Source organism: Pseudophryne corroboree, chromosome 7 (genome assembly GCF_028390025.1).
Source record: "Pseudophryne corroboree isolate aPseCor3 chromosome 7, aPseCor3.hap2, whole genome shotgun sequence".
Lineage (NCBI taxonomy): Eukaryota > Metazoa > Chordata > Amphibia > Anura > Myobatrachidae > Pseudophryne > Pseudophryne corroboree.
The window spans coordinates 362,344,959-362,363,400 of NC_086450.1; the positions used below are offsets into that span (position 1 = coordinate 362,344,959).

Here is an 18,442-nt window from a genome sequence, read left to right on the forward strand (position 1 = left end):
TACTTCTCCAACCCGCATGGTCTTACTTCCGTGAGTATACCTATACCGAAAATATCTTCCACTGTTGGCTATTTGGCGTATAAGTTCAGAGTCTACGGGTATCCTATCAGCTCTGTGCGAAAATGCCATGGTTTGGTTATTCCATGTCACCTCCCAATTTCCTGGTTTTCGGGAATTGGAAATGTTGAAATACACTAAGGATCTATCTACATGATACTGGTGGAGCTTCAAACTAGGGGGCCTAGAAATATTACATTTCTTGTCCACCGATCTCCCACCCCGTAATTCGAGTACCTCATCTATTGCTAAAGAGTACGGTACTAATCCTGACTTGCTCTGACCTTGAGGTACTTGTGAGCACACCCAGCATTCTGTCTGGTTTAAGACCTTACCCACTAGTGAGTGGTAATCACTCAATGGATGATGGTCCATGTTGATATTAAGGCTGGACTGACATCTCTGGATGCACCAATCCTCAACTATGTTCTCACAATTTTTACAAATGCAATTTTCCTCAGCCAATAACCCTTCACAGTGCCTCCTAGTTTCCTGACTACCAGATCATTTTCTGATACTCGCCTTTGCTCGATTGATGTGTTGCTCTTGGAATTCTACAAATCCGTCCTTGCCATCAGAACCCATTCCAGATCCTTTCTCGACCTCTCTGGTACTCTCACCGAAACAGAAGGTTCTGGTCAACAACAAGGTTAACAGGAAAACCCAGAATGCAGTCTCTTGGGGTAAGTCCATCTTGTTAAGGGGAGAGAAAGGGAACAAGAAGGGGGAGGAAAGGAGGGTAATGGGAGATGGAGAAAATTAAAAAAAAGGAAAAAGAAAACTGGTGCGACAACCGCCTCTGGTCTTGTTGTTCTCCGCGCTCAGGTGCCGTGACAACAGTCCTGCCTCTCAGCCTTCCCGGAACAGACACTCCAGTGATACGATGTTCTCTACACTCTGCTCTTTGTCACGGGTTCTCTCTGGGTCAGCGACCTTCTTACAGTGGGACGAGTGGACCCAAGTCTCTCTTTCGGCAACCTTTAATGCTGTTGTGCTGGTTAGTAAGACTTGGTACGGTCTTTCCCACCTGTCAATGAGGCAACCTGAGCGTAGAAAATTTAGAATCATTACATAATCCCCAGGTTCAATGTCATGACAATTACTGTTCGGTAGGTCAGGAATCACCAGTTTTAGATTTCTGTTTTGTTTCCTCAGCTGCTGGCTCATCTTAACCAAATATTTTACAGTCACTTCGTTATTGCATTTCAAATCATCCTGGGGGTCTATCATTACATGGGGTTGTCGACCAAAAGGAATCTCAAAGGGAGATAGGTTAAGTGGGGACCTGGGAGTGGTTCTGATGCTGTACAATACAAGTGGCAAAGCTTTGGGCCACAACAATCCAGTTTCAGCCATCATTTTGCTCAACTTGTTCTTAATAGTGCTGTTTACTCTCTCCACCTTCGCACTCGCCTGAGGGCGGTACGGAGTATGCAGCTTGCTATTGATTCCCATCAGTTTACACATGATAAAGTCAGTTATTACCTAAAAACATTAAGCTATATTCTATTATGGACTAAGTACGCTATTGGCGCACTGAGTACCGTAAGGGTACGCACCTAGTGTAGCAGACGCTAGGCCGTGGGCGCGACGCACGAGCGACACGCATGCTCACAGAATGTTACACAGTAACCCTTAGTAACAACACACCTTAAGGGTACGCCTTACACTTTAAACCTTGACAATGAAATACTAAAACGTTGTAATGCTTATTAACCTTGATTATATGAGAAGCTGTTTGAGCGATTGAGACGCTCAGAAAACCCTTTACAGTAACTAGTGAAAACACAAGACCTGGTTAGGATATAAAAACCACTTAGGCTCTAACACCCAGTGGATAATTCTATTTGAGTAAAAAGGGGAAAAACAGTACAGCTTATACACTACAAAACTAACTTAAAAATCTAAACAGAATAATGAGAAATAATATGAACAATAGCGAACGATCGCAAACACAAGAAAACAGAATGAGTACACAATGAGAACAAATGGCAAACACAGAGGATAACAAAATGGCTAAAGAGAACTTACACACGTGGGAATGATTCGCAGGCGCGTCCTGAATCCAGCCCTCAGCCTTCAATATGAAAACCTTGCAGAGAGAGTGAGTGACTGGACAGGCAATGGTGGTCTTTATATACACAACATACAGTAACAATACAATGGTCCCTATAATCTCATGGTTCATTGGACACAGGAATGTGTCTCTGCATTATAACAAAAGGTCATAGGTGGGTTCGAACAGGTGGGCTGTACCTTTCTCCAACTGCTCAGGTGGGAGGTATCCTTAGGATTCCCGCCGCATGGGTAATGAACAGCAAATACAGTAAATATCTATAAACTACTTTTGTACATAACTATGCGCAGGAGCGAGCATTCTCTTCCTAACCAACACCGAGATGTTACTATTAAAATACTCTACAGCTGGATACTAGACACCACCGTTCTACCTTTATCTGACCCTTCCTATCATGCAAAGAGGAATTTCTCTGTCCCAGAACTGTTTAAACTAAACATACTTTCTGACATTGTTAAGGGGAATATTATCTATAAAACACACTATATGGGTAAATTATGTTATGATCGAGTCGCCTGCTAGACGCTTACAAACTCTACCGTAAATGCGCATACACTGCGCGTGATCGCCGGAGCGATCTTACGCAAATTGCGGATATGTGCACGCACGGCAGGGCGTGTGCACGTGCAGCAGGCATGTGCATGAGGGGTTAGTACAAGGCATATGTATCAGGATATTTTTTTATTTTGACAGTCCACCCTTTGGCAGTCAACAATAACTGCCACTATCTAAACAATTAAGCAGAAAAATATATTACCATGAAATACCCTATTATGATTGGGAGTAGGGAGGAGAGGAGAAGGTGGGAAATGTATGACCTAGTGAGATAGTAAAAAGCATGTATGTATGAAATCCATGTCTGAGGGGTCATGTATCATCGTGCCGTACATGTTCTAAAAATAAGCTTCGAGGTATTGCGAAGTATACATTGAATCCTTCTTATCCCGTATTAAGGGTCTGTAAGTGGGCTAACAAACTCTACCGAGCTCTTTTCGGCTTTTAGTTCCAACAAATGGGGTGCACATTAGTTGATGATACATGAAGGGGGAAAATATGTGAGTGCTAATATATGTGTCTATATCACCTGTCGACTATGTGTGCCACTACCTGAAGATAGAAGAGATGAAGATAAGATACATGCGTTATAAATGCCTTCGTCTGAGTATATATATGTGGTCGTCCTTGGGCGTCTGTTGGAGTCTTGTTGATGTCTTGTTGAAGTCTTGTCCAGATTGCTGTATCTTTGCTGTGTGGCAAGCAAAGCTCTTCAAGTGTCCATAAAAATGAAAGTCTCTAACAGTTCATCAAATGGCTGTGACAAAGTTCATCAATGGTCTGTATAATGGGTCATCAAAATCTTCTTCCGAGTCGGTGTCTTTTTACCTTGGAGAAAAACAAAGGAGAAACGGGTGAAAGAAACGGACCGTGGAATCACGTCTTATCACAACATTGTCTCGATTGATGGGTCATAAATTAAACTAGTTGTTGTTACAATGCCCTCGCTCCTCAAACTCATCAATTTGGTACTACGCTTGCAATTCATTAAAATTCGAACACATCTGAATATCAATCCAATCATTATGACAACTCCTAGGATACATAAGAGGAATTTCCCTACAGCAACGATAACATTTTGAGCCCATTCTCCTAAACCTGAGAACCAATTGCGTGGGTTCAACCATGATACCCAGCCGGTCAGTTAATTACCCACAGAAGCAAGGGTAAGGTTGTGTCTCCTTCGGAACTCCCACTTCAATTGCAAGATATCGGCCATCTTTTGATCTATGACCTCGGTTGGGTCCTCAGTGATGTTTGTGATATACGTACAACACTTCACTCCATACTGAGTTGCTAGGGTGACACAATACCCTCCTGTCACTGCTGTGATGTAATTGAGAACCATCCTGTGCTGGATCAGTTCCGTTTTGTAAGCTTGCAATTCTCTCCCAGTATATCTAAAGGTGTCATCATACATTTCGGTGATATTGTCTATCAGGTTCGCTAGCGCGGTAATATACCTAAAATTTATAACTCCTCTGGCGGTACGGGTGATATCTAGCGCGAGCAGGAGTTGAATCCCGGTGGATTCGTGAATCAAATCAGAGGCTGCATGCTCTGTCCTATCTATAAGGTGTCTCTTTACAATGTGTTCGTAATGGGTGTGAGTGTAAGGAGCTTGAGCATTGCGGTGAACATCTTTAATTCTATCATGGGTAATGGTCATTACTTCCGGTAACACTCTTCCAATGTAACACAATCCCTCTGAGTTTGGGGCAAGCCACTTATACGCCTTCCTCCCACATATGAAATATGCATCATCGGGGAGGACATATGGGACAGAATATGACATCACCATATTACAAACCTTCCAGGTAAAAAATCATATCCCTAACTCTCTCATCTGTCTAGTACACGTATCAGGTTGTATGATATGCGCACAGTATCCTGGTGATACTTCTCCAACTCGCATGGGCCTACTTCCTAGAGTGTACCTATATTGGAAATATCTTCCACTGTTGGCTATTTGGCGTATAAGCTCTGAGTCAATGGGCATTCTATCGGGTCTGTGTGAGAATGTCATGGTTCGGTTGTTCCATGTCACTTCCCAATTTCCCGGCTTTCGGGGATTGGAAATGTTAAAACATATTAAGGACCTATCCACATGATATTGGTGGAGCTTCAAACTAGGAGGCCTAGAAATATTAAATTTCTTGTCCACCGGTCTCCCACCCCTTAATTCAAGTACCTCATCTATCGTTAAAGAGTATGGCACTAGTCCTGACTTTCTATGACCTTGAGGTACTTGTGAGCACACCCAGCATTCCGTTTGGTTTAAAACTTTACCCACTAATGAGTGATAGTCACTCAATGGATGACGGTCCATATTGATATTAATGCTGGACTGACATCTCTGGATGCACCCGTCCTCAACTATGTTGTTCAATTTCTACAGATACAATTCTCTTCAGCTAACAATCCTTCACAATGTCTGTTAGTGTCATGGCTACCAGATCGTTTTCTGATACTCGCCTTTGCTCGGTGATTGTGTTGTTCTTGGAATTCTACGAATCCATCTTGGTCATCAGAACCCATTGCAGATCCTTTCTCGACCTCACTGGTACTCTCACCGAAACAGACTGCTCTGGTCAACAACAGGGTCAACAGGAAAACACGGACTGCAGTCTCTTGGGGCGAGTCCATCTTAGGAGGAGAAAGAAAGAGTTGTAATGGGGGAAAGAAAACAACTAGAAGGGAAAGAAAACTTGGCGCGACAACCGCCTCCGATCTTGTGGTTCTCTGTGCTCAGGTGCCGTGACAACAGTCCTGCCTCTCAGCCTTCCCGGAACAGACACTCCAGTGATATGGTTTCCTCCACACTCTACTCTTTGTCACGGGCTCTCTCTGGGTCAGCGACCTTCTTACAGTGGGACGAGTGGACCCAAGTCTCTCTTTCGGCAACCTTCAATGCTGTCGTGCTGGTCAGTAAGACTTGGTACGGTCCTTCCCAACGGTCAATCAGGCAACCTGAGCGTAGAAAATTCTGAATCATTACATAATCCCCAGGTTCAATGTCATGACAATTACTGTCTGGCAGATCAGGAATCACCAGCTTTAGATTGCTATTCTGATTCCTCAACTGCTTGCTCATCTTAACCAAATACTTTACAGTGACTTCATTGTTACATTTCAAATCATTCTGGGGATCAATCATTACATGGGGTTGTCGACCAAAAATAATTTCAAAGGGGGACAGATTAAGAGGGGACCTGGGAGTGGTTCTGATGCTGTACAATACAAGTGGCAAAGCCTCTGGCCACAACAATCCAGTTTCAGCCATTACTTTGCTCAACTTGTTTTTAATAGTGCTGTTTACTCTTTCCACTTTCGCACTCGCCTGTGGGTGGTACGGAGTGTGCAGCTTACTATTAATTCCCATTAATTTGCACATTACCTGAAAGACTTCACCTGTAAAATGGGTACCCCTATCACTTTCAATTATCCTAGGGATACCATACCTGCACACAAATTCCTGCACTATTTTCTTTGCAGTAAACGTAGCGGTATTTGTGGCAGCGGGGAACGCTTCAACCCAATTTGAAAACACATCAATACAAACCAATACATACTTTAAATTCCTACAGGGTGGCAATTGTATGAAATCAATTTGTATTACCTGAAAAGGGCCGTCCGTTGGCGGAATATGGGATGGTTCTGTTGGTATCGCCTTTCCAATGTTCTTCCTCAAGCAGGTGAGGCATGTCATTGCCCTCTTACTCGCATGGGAAGAAAATCCTGGTACACACCAGTAGGCTCTTACCAACTTGCACATACCTTCTTTACCTAGATGAGTCAGCCCATGTGCCGCCTTCGCTAAACTCGGAAGGTATGCTCTGGGTGCCACTGGCTTACCCTGTCCATCTGTCCAGAGTCCTGAGGACTCCTGGCCACATCCTTTTGACCTCCAGACTGCCTTTTACTGTGGAGAACACAAATCTTGCATTTCACTCAATTTCTGTGTGCTGACGGTATTGAATACCATCAGCTGTGTGATGTCCGTCTGTCTGGGGGTGCTGGCTGCTAATTTAGCAGCTTCGTCTGCCCGGCTGTTACCAAGTGACACTGGGTCTTGGCTGTATGTGTGGGCTTTACACTTGATAACAGCCACTCTGTCAGGTTCCTGTATTGCTGCTAAAAGTCTTTTGATTTGGGTCGCATGCGCCACGGGTGTGCCAGCTGCCGTCATGAAATTTCTGAGGCGCCATAGGGCCCCGAAATCATGCACTACTCCAAAGGCATACCTAGAATCCGTGTAAATATCGGCTGACTTACCTTTAGCCAATTCACACGCTCTGGTTAGGGCGACCAGCTCAGCAACTTGTGCTGAGTGAGGTGGGCCCAGGGGTTCCGCTTCTATGGTACCTCTGTCATCTACGACTGCGTATCCAGTACACAAGTGTCCCGAGTCCGTCTGTCTGTGGCAACTACCGTCGGTGTAGAAAGTAAAATCTACACCTTCCAGTGGGTTGTTTCTGATGTCAGGCCTTGCAGTGAAATTTTGGGTCAAATATTCCATACAATCATGTGTGTCAGTGTCTGTACTAAATCCTCCTTCACCATTACTCTCATCCCCCACCCTTTGTGCCTGTCCAGGCACACCTGGGAGATACATTGCAGGATTTAGTGTGCTGCATCTCCTTATGGTGATGTTTACAGGGGGCATTAGTGCTAATTCCCACCTTGTAAACCGTGCGGATGAGACGTGTCTGGTTTGGGCAGAATTCAAAAGAACAAAGAACGACCGGGCACTGGTCCAAAATGGATTATGGTTTATATGTGTAAAAAAAACAAATGTGGACAATTCTAATAAATGGAAAGAAAATTTGTATCTTTCAATTATAGTCCTAGTTGGTGGTGCGCCCAGAGCCAGAAAGTACAAGTACTAACAACGGGAGAGAAAGAAAGCTCTTGTGTGGGCGCACTCTTATACAAAGAAGAAAGTTCTTCAAATGTGTGTCAGGAAAATATTTAAAACATCCGTTTATTATTCAAAATTAAAATCGTTACCCATCTATGATCCAAAATGTGAAGTAGAAAGGGTTGTGAAAAATATATGAAAAAATGTTAAAATGTTCTGGTCTTTTTAAAAGGGTTGTAGACACTTGGTTGTCTAACAGCCGCTTCACCTGACCAGTACAGAGATTCTGTATTAATGGGACCAAGGAAGGAAACAAAGTGTATGATAAGTGTATCTGCAAAGAACCAATATGGTTGGATCTATGTTATACACTTGGCTGGCCACCGGTTGCTCGGATTACACACGTATATTGGATATCTGTTACTGTTGTCAAAGCCTGACGCTGAACTGTTATATAACAGAACAAAAGAAAGAAAGAAGATTAGTGGTGATACTGCTGTTGGTGTTCACCTTTTAAATAAAGGAGTAATTCCTACTCTACAACACCGGGTATTCCCAGGAAGTCTCCTCTCCAGGTACTGACCCAGCCCAACGCTGTTTAGCTTCCAAGATCGGGCATTAGCAGCGTGGTATGATAGTAGAGGAACTATGTACCAATGAGAGTGCACCTATATGGACACGGTAAAGAATATAGTTTAAAAGAGGATAGAGTATAAGGTGTGGATCTGCTTTCCCGTTAGGCAAGGTGCAACGCCTACCACCACCGTGGTGTCATGCGCCCTGGATCGTGGATGAGAGTCCACGGAAGGATAGTGAGTCAGAAAAAATGTACAGAATTATTATCTTTTTTTATGATTTTTTTAATTTAATAAGAAGTTGTGTAGGAGTAAGAACTCCAAGAAAAACTCAAGCGTCAGGCAGATTTGTAAGTCATATGTGAGTTGAGACATATATTCTCCTAAATGGAGACATCAAGTATTGCTATAATCAGAGATTATTCATGAATTGAGCACAGTTCTATTACAAGAACTTGTGGCAGAATTATATGCAATTATTGCACTAACTTATTATAGTCTAACGATGATTTTAATATAAATCTAAAAAAAGAGAATAAGCTAAGAAGTAACAGTGGTATCCTTATGAATAAACTGTTAATCCGGACAGTGTATTAATTATTTGTGACTCAAAATGGTCACTGACACTTATAGACTATTTGCCGCACACAGAGATAAACAGAGATAACTGATTGACCTGGCTCTAGTAATCTCATGTAGATAAATATGTGTACACTGATCGCATGTAACCAAATATGCAACAGATGTGGGCATACCCACAATATACATGTTTTAAATATTTTCCTGACACACATTTGAAGAACTTTCTTCTTTGTATAAGAGTGCGCCCACACAAGAGCTTTCTTTCTCTCCCGTTGTTAGTACTTGGGCAGAATTCAGTAAGGCTGACACTGCATGAGGTGTATGGATGGTCAGGTTGTGTCCTAGCACTACATCTTCGCTTTTACTCACTAGCAATGCTATCGCTGCAACACTTCGCAAGCAAGTGGGGAAAGACCACGCTACAGTGCCCTACTGTGCACTGTAGTAAGCTACCGGTTTGCTGGCATCACCATGTCTCTGAGTTAAAACCCCTGCCGCGCACCCTGCACTTTCTGTACCGTACAATTCAAAGGGCTTCTCATAATCTGGCATACCTAATGCAGGTGCCTGTAATAGGCACTGTTTGAGTCTCTCAAATGCCAGTTCGGACTCATCTGTGTGCGAAATCCGATCTGGTTTGTTTGATGAGACCATCTCTTGTAAAGGTAAGGCTAGTATGGAAAACCCTGGGATCCAGTTACGGCAGTACCCACACATTCCTAGGAAAGTGCGAATCTGTTGCTGGGTTTGTGGCAGAGTCATGTCGCGAATCGCCTGTACTCTATCAGCGGTGAGGTGTCTCAGTCCTTGCGTCAAGCAATGTCCCAAATATTTTACCTTGGTCTGGCATAATTGCAACTTATCCTTTGAAACCTTGTGTCCCGTATCAGAAAGATGAAACAGAAGCTGTTTCATGTCTCTCAAGGACGATTCGAGTGAATCAGAACACAGCAGTAAGTCGTCTATATACTGTATTAATACTGATCCGCTCTTAGGTTGAAAGGATTGTAGACAATCATGCAAAGCCTGGGAGAAAATACTTGGGCTGTCAATGAAACCTTGTGGTAAGCGAGTCCAGGTGTACTGTACTCCTCTGTATGTGAATGCAAACAAATATTGTCTGTCAGGGTGCAGAGGTACCGAGAAGAAGGCGGAGCAGAGGTCAATAACAGTGAAAAATTTCGCAGTGGGAGGGATTTGCATAAGAATAACAGCTTGATTTGGCACTACGGGGAATTGGCTCTCAACTATTTTGTTGATCCCCCTTAGATCCTGCACTAGCCTGTAACCCCTCCCCCCGCTCTTTTTCACAGGGAAGATGGGACTATTGGCAGTGCTGGACGTCCTAACCAGAGTGCCCTGTTGTAGCAAGCGCTCTATTACTGGGTAAACTTCTAACTCCACCTCTGGCTTCAGAGGATACTGTGGGATTTTTGGAGCTATCCTACCATCTTTTACTTGAACTACTACAGAAGCTACATTTGCCATTAATCCAGTGTCTTGTCCATCCTTGGTCCAAAGTGACTCCGGTATCTGGGAAATAATTTTCTCTACCTTGGACGGACACCTATCTGTAACAGCAGTGTGTGACATTAACCTTTGTGGGGAGTCTAGCATATCCTGTACTTCCTGAGCGTGATTCTCTGGTATATCTAAGAACACACCTCCAGGAGTACAATATATGACACACCCCATCTTGCACAGTAAATCTCTCCCAAGTAGATTAGTCGGAGCCGATGCAGGTAGCAGAAAGGAGTGCTTGGTCTGCAAAGGCCCTATCGTAATCTCTGCTGGTTTGCTTAAAGGGTAGTGTTGTACTACTCCTGTTACTCCCATGGCTGGAATTGTTTTACCAGTGGTCTTCATACCCACTGTTGAATTTAACACTGACTTGGCCGCCCCCGTGTCTACAAGGAAAGGTAGAGATCTACCAGCTACATCAATTGTGACCTCGGGTTCACTTCCAAGGCTCGCAATTAATTTCACTGGCTGCAGACTACAGGTGTGGCCCCACCCCTATTGTATGTGGTGACCTCCCCGCAGCGCGCTGGCAGCTACAACAAGTGAAGGGGGTAACTGGGAATTTTCAGAGACTTGCCAGTCTCTTTTTGGTGGGTACCTTCTTGTTTCCCCTGGATGTGGCTCATAACTCCGTCTCTGCTGTCCCTGATCCCAATTACGTGTGTCATGTCGTTGTCTAGGGGGTTGATATACCTTATGTGGGTCGTTAAACATACAATTCCGTGCATAATGCCCTTCCCTCTGGCAGGTATAACATTTTATCACATTTGACTTACCCACAGGGGTCTGGGGCTTAGGCTGAGGTGGCTTCGTTGTAAGGGCTTGTATACTTACTGCCATCAGCTTATCGCCCTGTGACTCCCTGTGTCTCATGATGTTCCGATCATGTTCAATAGCGGTCTCTCTCAAAGCAGCCACCGACATACCTCTCCAGTTAGGTTGAGTGGTCTGTACCCTTGTCCTCAACACTTCCTTTAAACCATCCATTAATACAGAAACTGCTACTTCCCTATGGTGCACATTTGTCTTTATGTCTTCTATTCCAGTGTACCTAGCCATTTCCTGCAGTGCCCGATGGAAATAATCAGAAGCAGTTTCACCTTCTTTTTGTCTTATGGAGAAGATTTTGTTCCACTTGACAACAGTTGGGAAATATACTCCTAACTGCAGGTTGATACGTTTTACATTGTCCTGATTGTACTCATCAGTGAGAGGTACCTCTTCATCTAACCTACAATCAGTGATAAATTTCGCAGAGTCGATATTGGGGGGCAAGCATGCCCTCAGCAATGTCCGCCAATCTTTGTTATTGGGTTCTGCGGAGTTACCTAATTCTCTAATGAACCTTTGGCTTGCAACTAGATCTTTCCTAGGATCAGGGAATTCAGACATCATTGTTCTTAATTCTGTCCGGGAAAAGGGACAATGCATTGCAATGTTCCTAACGGGAGTGACTCCTGTTGCATCAGTTTTTCCATTTGGGACTGCAATTACCCTGACAGGATTAAGTTCAATCACATCACTCTGGGTTGATTCTACAATGTGTGGTGTAATTGTTTCTGCATAATGTACAGTACCGTACTTACCTGCGGACACGACCTCACCTGTCCCTCCACTAGGGGCCTTTGTTACTCCTCTTACTGGTTGGGCCGTGCCCACTGTAGTCTCTCTTATGGTGGCTGCTAGAGAGTGCCGATATTGTGGTAGGCTCATCTTCCTGGTCGCAGTCCTGAGGGAAGTTTAAGACAGGATACAACTTGCACGGGTTAACATTAGCATCAATACACTTATCTACTTTACTCTTATCATTTATACATTTATTAAGTGCACTTTTATCATATACCAGTATGCCATTCTCTGTAGCCACTTTCTCTCCTGTTATGTATGGTGGTGGTGGTGCGGTAGCTATCAGTTTCCTGATAGGATTGGAACCAGCTGCTTGAGCTAATCCTCTTTGTATCTCGCCTTCCTGTTGCCATAACTGTAAATAATCATAATGTCTAATCCGTTGCTTGCCGGACTTTATTAGACATATCCTTCTCCTTAAATTTTGCAAAACCTCAGGATTAAAACTGCCTACCCTGGGAAACTTCTCCCCATCGTTCACAGTCATACGTTCCCACTCATTGCATAAAACCTCTGCATGTGATCCACAATTTTCACACATTATGTACCTCGCCGACCCGACTGGCCGCGGAATAATATCAACCTGAACCTTGGTTGATCGTCCCTTACTTGAGCAACTGGCCCCCATTCTTTGCAGGTATTGCCTTCTCAGCGAATTCCTACAAAAGCACGTTCCCAGAGGTAAGGCGACGGTGAAAGTCCAACGAGTGCCTTCACCCACTCTCGCCCACGTCGACCAATATGCCCACACACTGCTTCAGCGCTGGCGTACTCAACCCAGGGCCCCTATGTGACCTCTACTTACTGGGGCATGTGGGAGTATGCTACCCTCCCCAGTAAGTATCAGTTGCTGGAGAATTCCTGAGTGAACAGCGAACCTCCCTTAAAATAAAAAAAAACCTACACAAATCACGTTAGAATGTACAAATAGTGTTTATGATCCCGCAAAGCGTACGCAAATTGCGTAATGGGTATCAAGGTAACCAACTAATGCACACAATTACATGCGGTACAGTCGCAATGCGTTTAAGTAACTATTACTTATCCGCAGAACGACCAGCAGAATCGGTTGTTTAGGCTGCGAAACCTTCAGCCGGAGCGTATTCTCAAAACTGGCCTATATGGGTACTGCGCCAACCCCCGGGGTTGCGCTCACTACCTCTGACCTTTCTTAAGTCAGGGGGGTATATTTACTAAGGTCCCGATTTTGACCGAGATGCCGTTTTTTCTTCAAAGTGTCATCTCGGTCATTTACTAAACTCAAATCTCGGCAGTGATGAGGGCATTCGTATTTTTTTTTAAGTCCAACAAAAAAAATACGAATGAATACACCATCGGTCAAAACGCGGCTGTTTAAGTATGAATCTCGGTCATTTACTAAGAAGTGCAAAGCCAAAAAAAAAAAAACACTGCCGTGAAAAAATACAACTTTTTTGAGCCGTGATTGGATAGACATGCACGGATCCATGAGATCCGTGCATGTATATCAGTGGGAAGGGGTGGGAAAGTGTTAATTTTTTGAAAAAAAATTGCGTGGGGTCCCCCCTCCTAAGCATAACCAGCCTCGGGCTCTTTGAGCCGATCCTGGTTGCAGAAATATGGGAAAGAAAATGACAGGGGTTCCCCCATATTTAAGCAACCAGCATCGGGCTCTGCGCCTGGTCCTGGTTCCAAAAATACGTGGGACAAAAAGCGTAGGGGTCCCCCGTATTTTTAAAACCAGCACCGGGCTCCACTAGCTGGACAGATAATGCCACAGCCGGGGGTCACTTTTATATAGTGCCCTGCGGCCGTGGCATCAAATATCCAACTAGTCACCCCTGGCCGGGGTACCCTGGGGGAGTGGGGACCCCTTCAATCAAGGGGTCCCCCCCCAGCCACCCAAGGGCCAGGGGTGAAGCCCGAGGCTGTCCCCCCCATCCAATAGGCTGCGGATGGGGGGCTGATAGCCTTTGTGAAAAGTGATTGATATTGTTTTTAGTAGCAGTACTACAAGGCCCAGCAAGCCTCCCCCGCAAGCTGGTACTTGGAGAACCACAAGTACCAGCATGCGGCGGAAAAACGGGCCCGCTGGTACCTGTAGTACTACTACTAAAAAAATACCCCAATAAAGACAACACACACACACACCTTGAAAGTATAACTTTAATACATCCATCCACACCTCCATATACACATACTTACCTTATGTTCCCACGCAGGTCGGTCCTCTTCTCCAGTAGAATCCATGGTGTACCTGTAGAAAAAATTATACTCACATAATCCAGTGTTTTCGGCTCCTCGGTAACTCCTTTTGTAATCCACGTACTTGAAAAAATAAAAAAACGGATACCCGACCACGAACTGAAAGGGGACCCATGTTTTCACATGGGACCCCTTTCCCCGAATGCCAGAAACCCACTCTGACTGATGTCTAAGTGGGTTTCTTCAGCCAATCAGGGAGCGCCACGTTGTAGCACCCTCCTAATCGGCTGTGTGCTCCTGTACTGTCTGACAGGCGGCACACGGCAGTGTTACAATGTAGCGCCTATGCGCTCCATTGTAACCAATGGTGGGAACTTTCAGGTCAGCGGTTGACCGAAAGTGACCTCACCGCTGACCTGAAAGTTCCCACCATTGGTTACAAAGGAGCGCATAGGCGCTACATTGTAACACTGCCGTGTGCCGCCTGTCAGTCAGTACAGGAGCACACAGCCGATCAGGAGGGTGCCACAACGTGGCGCTCCCTGATTGGCTGAAGAAACCCACTTAGACAGAAGTCAGAGTGGGTTTCTGGCATTCGGGGAAAGGGGACCCATGTGAAAACATGGGGCCCCTTTCAGTGCGTGGCTCGGGTCTCCGTTTTATTTTTTTAATCAAGTACGTGGATTACAAAAGGATTATCCGAGGAGCCTGGTACCCTGGATCTGGTGAGTATAATTTATTCAACAGGTACCCCATGGATTCTACTGGACAAGAGGACCGACCTGCGTGTGAACATAAGGTAAGTATGTATGTATGTTTGTGTGGATGGATGTAATAAAACTTTACTTTCAAGGTGTGTGTGTATTGTCTTTTTTTGGTTATTTTTTTAGTAGTAGTACTACAGGTACCAGCGGGCCCGTTTTTCCGCCGCATGCTGGTACTTGTGGTTCTCCAAGTACCAGCATGCGGGGGAGGCTTGCTGGGCCTTGTAGTACTGCTACTAAAAACAATATCTTACACGTTTACAAAAAGGCTATCAGCCCCCCATCCGCAGCCCATTGGATGGGGGGGACAGCCTCGGGCTTCACCCCTGGCCCTTGGGTGGCTGGGGGGGGACCCCTTGATTGAAGGGGTCCCCACTCCCCCAGGGTACCCCGGCCAGGGGTGACTAGTTGGATATTTGATGCCACGGCCGCAGGGCACTATATAAAAGTGACCCCCGGCTGTGGCATTATCTGTCCAGCTAGTGGAGCCCGGTGCTGGTTTTAAAAATACGGGGGACCCCTACGCTTTTTGTCCCATGTATTTTTGGAACCAGGACCAGGCGCAGAGCCCGATGCTGGTTGCTTAAATATGGGGGAACCCCTGTCATTTTTCCCCCCATATTTCTGCAACCAGGATCGGCTCAAAGAGCCCGAGGCTGGTTATGCTTAGGAGGGGGGACCCCACGCCATTTTTTTTACAGTTTTACAGTGCTTATTTAAAAAAAAAAAAAATGAACCCCAGCACGGATCACACAGATCCGGCCGAGATTCATTTAGAAAAAGTTGGCAGTGTTTTGCTAATCACTGCCGTAAAAAACTAAAAAAAAACACGAATGACATCGACATCGGAACAAAAGAAAATGCAGAATACGACAGCTTAGTAAATTAGTCGTAATAAATTCAAAAAGTTGCAGTTTTACACTTTCGATGTCATTCGTGATTATTCTCCCACCAAATCGGGAGAATTACGAATGTTAGTAAATATACCCCAGGGTCTTCAGAAACTTTGTATAGGTACTTTTAACGGCTTTCTGACTTTCGCGGACCTTCTGGTCTGCTGTAACACTAATTGCTCCTCTTACCTTATTCACTTTAAACGTGAGATGGCCTTCTCCCACGCCACCACATGTTCACTTCACGGGTATCCTTCTATGAGATCTTGAATTCCGGGGTTCACACCAAAGAAAACTTTACTTGCATACACACGCTCTTTCACTTCATATATACTTTGATTTTTCTGTACAGAAAATTTCTTTCATTCAGGTAACACAGGCTAATCCCAGAGGTAATGCAACGAGAGGAGGATCTTTTTAAACTAAATTTTGGAAACTGAACAAATTTGTGCTATTATCTCGTGGCTTCCGTATCTACTACTAAAACAATGCTATCGTGTGATTTGTATTTAGTGGGCGTATCCGTACGCACGTTGTGTAATGTACGCCACGTGTGTAGGCCTTTGCGTTGCGTACGCTGTCTCGCACTCGGTCAGAGACACGTGTACACAGGCCGGATACGTCCGCAGTAACACAAATAACACGCTTCTATAAATGCAAACGATATTTAACTATAATCGTTTACCAAACACCACACAGTATCTCCTGTATAACCTTTATAACTGGGTCAGGCTGCGTGCGTGTTTTACAATTACTCCCTTAAGTATTACTTTTACTTTTAACTAAATAGCAACAAATTTTCTCAGCACGTGATCAATGCTAATGGCAAACAGAAAGGCAGATATGTGAAAATACGCAAATGGAAATACAGGTGTGTGCGTGTGTTGCGTGCGCAATTTTCACCAATACAGAAATTTAAACAGATTTAAAAGATAATAGCTTAACGTTCTTACCTTTCGGTTCCGGATCCCACCAGCATCCCTACAAACCAAGCGGAGCAGACGCTTATCTAATCAGCACTTACCGTATCCCCAACCACCAAACGGCTAACAGGGGATACTACCTTCCCGCCCTTTGCTGATGGATAAAGTCTGCCTGGTTCCGCTTGGCTGCGGATATGAGGAGGCCCGGACGATGCCCCCAATTGATAAAGTCAGTTATTACCTAAAAACATTAAGCTATATTCTATTATGGACTAAGTACGCTATTGGCGCACTGAGTACCGTAAGGGTATGCGCGTAGCAGACGCTAGGCCGTGGGCGCGACGCACCAGCGACACGCACGCTCACAGAATGTTACACAGTAACCCTTAGTAACAACACACCTTAAGGGTACGTCTTACACTTTAAACCTTGACAATGAAATACTAAAACGTTGTAATGCTTATTAACCTTGATTATATGAGAAGCTGTTTGAGCGATTGAGATGCTCAGAAAACCCTTTACAGTAACTAGTGAAAACACAAGACCTGGTTAGGATATAAAAACCACTTAGGCTCTAACACCCAGTGGATAATTCTATTTGAGTAAAAAGGGGAAAAACAGTACAGCTTATGCACTACAAAACTAACATAAAAATCTAAACAGAATAACGAGAAATAATATGAACAATAGCGAACGATCGCAAACACAAGAAAACAGAATGAGTACACAATGAGAACAAATGGCAAACACAGAGGATAACAAAGTGGCTACAGAGAACTTACACACGTGGGAATGATTCGCAGGCACGTCCTGAATCCAGCCCTCAGCCTTCAATATGAAAACCTTGCAGAGAGAGTGAGTGACTGGACAGGCAATGGTGGTCTTTATATACACAACATCAGTGACGTGCGGTGAGGTCAGGGCCTGGGGAGGCACTGCAGCTAAACACCCCCCCCCCCCCCCAAAAAAAAAAAAGTGCAATCGCCCCACACCACTAAAACCAGCACCAGGCAGAACCAGCCAGGGGGGATAATGCCATAGCAGGGGAGACACTCAGTGTGGGGTCCCCCTGCCATTAATCACCCCCCAAACCAGTCAGCCCAGGGCTGGAATTCCTCGGAAAGTGGGGCCCCCAAAAAATCTAAATGGGGTCCCCCCTTCCGAGCAACAACCAGCACTGGGCTGATAGCCCAGTGCTATGCCCCGCACCCCTGGTGGCGGTGGGTGCGGAGTTCATTGTATGTTCTGTTCTTTACAGGTGGCCTACAGATCCCAGCAAGCCTGCCCCAGCATGCTGGCACTTGGAGAACCACAAGTGCCAGCATGCCCAGACACAAAGGGCCCGCTGGCACCTGTAGTCCACCTGCAAAGAATAGTAATATTGTTCTTTACAGGTGGCCTACAGGTCCCAGCAAGCCTGCCCCAGCATACTGGCACTTGGAGAACCACAAGTGCCAGCATGTCCGGACATAAAGGGCCCGCTGGCACCTGTAAAGAAAATATTGGAAAAAAACCACGACACATTCTTTAAAAAATCCTTTATTAAACTGGGTCTTCACCTGGGGGCGGCGGCCTTTAAGCTCTTTTGCATGGCCGCCGCCTTCCCAGGGCTTCCAGCGTCTTCACCTGGGGGGGCGCCACCTCCCCAGGGCTTCTGGGGTCTTGCTCCGGCGTCTTCACCTGGTGGGCGGCGGCTGCTAAGCTCTTTTGCATAGCCGCCGCCCATCCAGGACTTCCACAACGTCTTCACCTGGGAGGCGGCGGCCTTTAAGCTCTTTTGCATGGCCGCCGCCTTCCCAGGACTTCCAGCATCTTCACCTGGTG

The 18,442-nt window shown here is 45.1% G+C and overlaps 1 pseudogene; it reads right to left on the reverse strand.

Moving 5' to 3' along the window:
• Positions 1–8,084: 8,084 nt before the first annotated feature.
• LOC134946287 (5S ribosomal RNA) lies at positions 8,085–8,193 on the reverse strand (annotated as a pseudogene).
• Between the last annotated feature and the right edge of the window lie 10,249 nt (positions 8,194–18,442).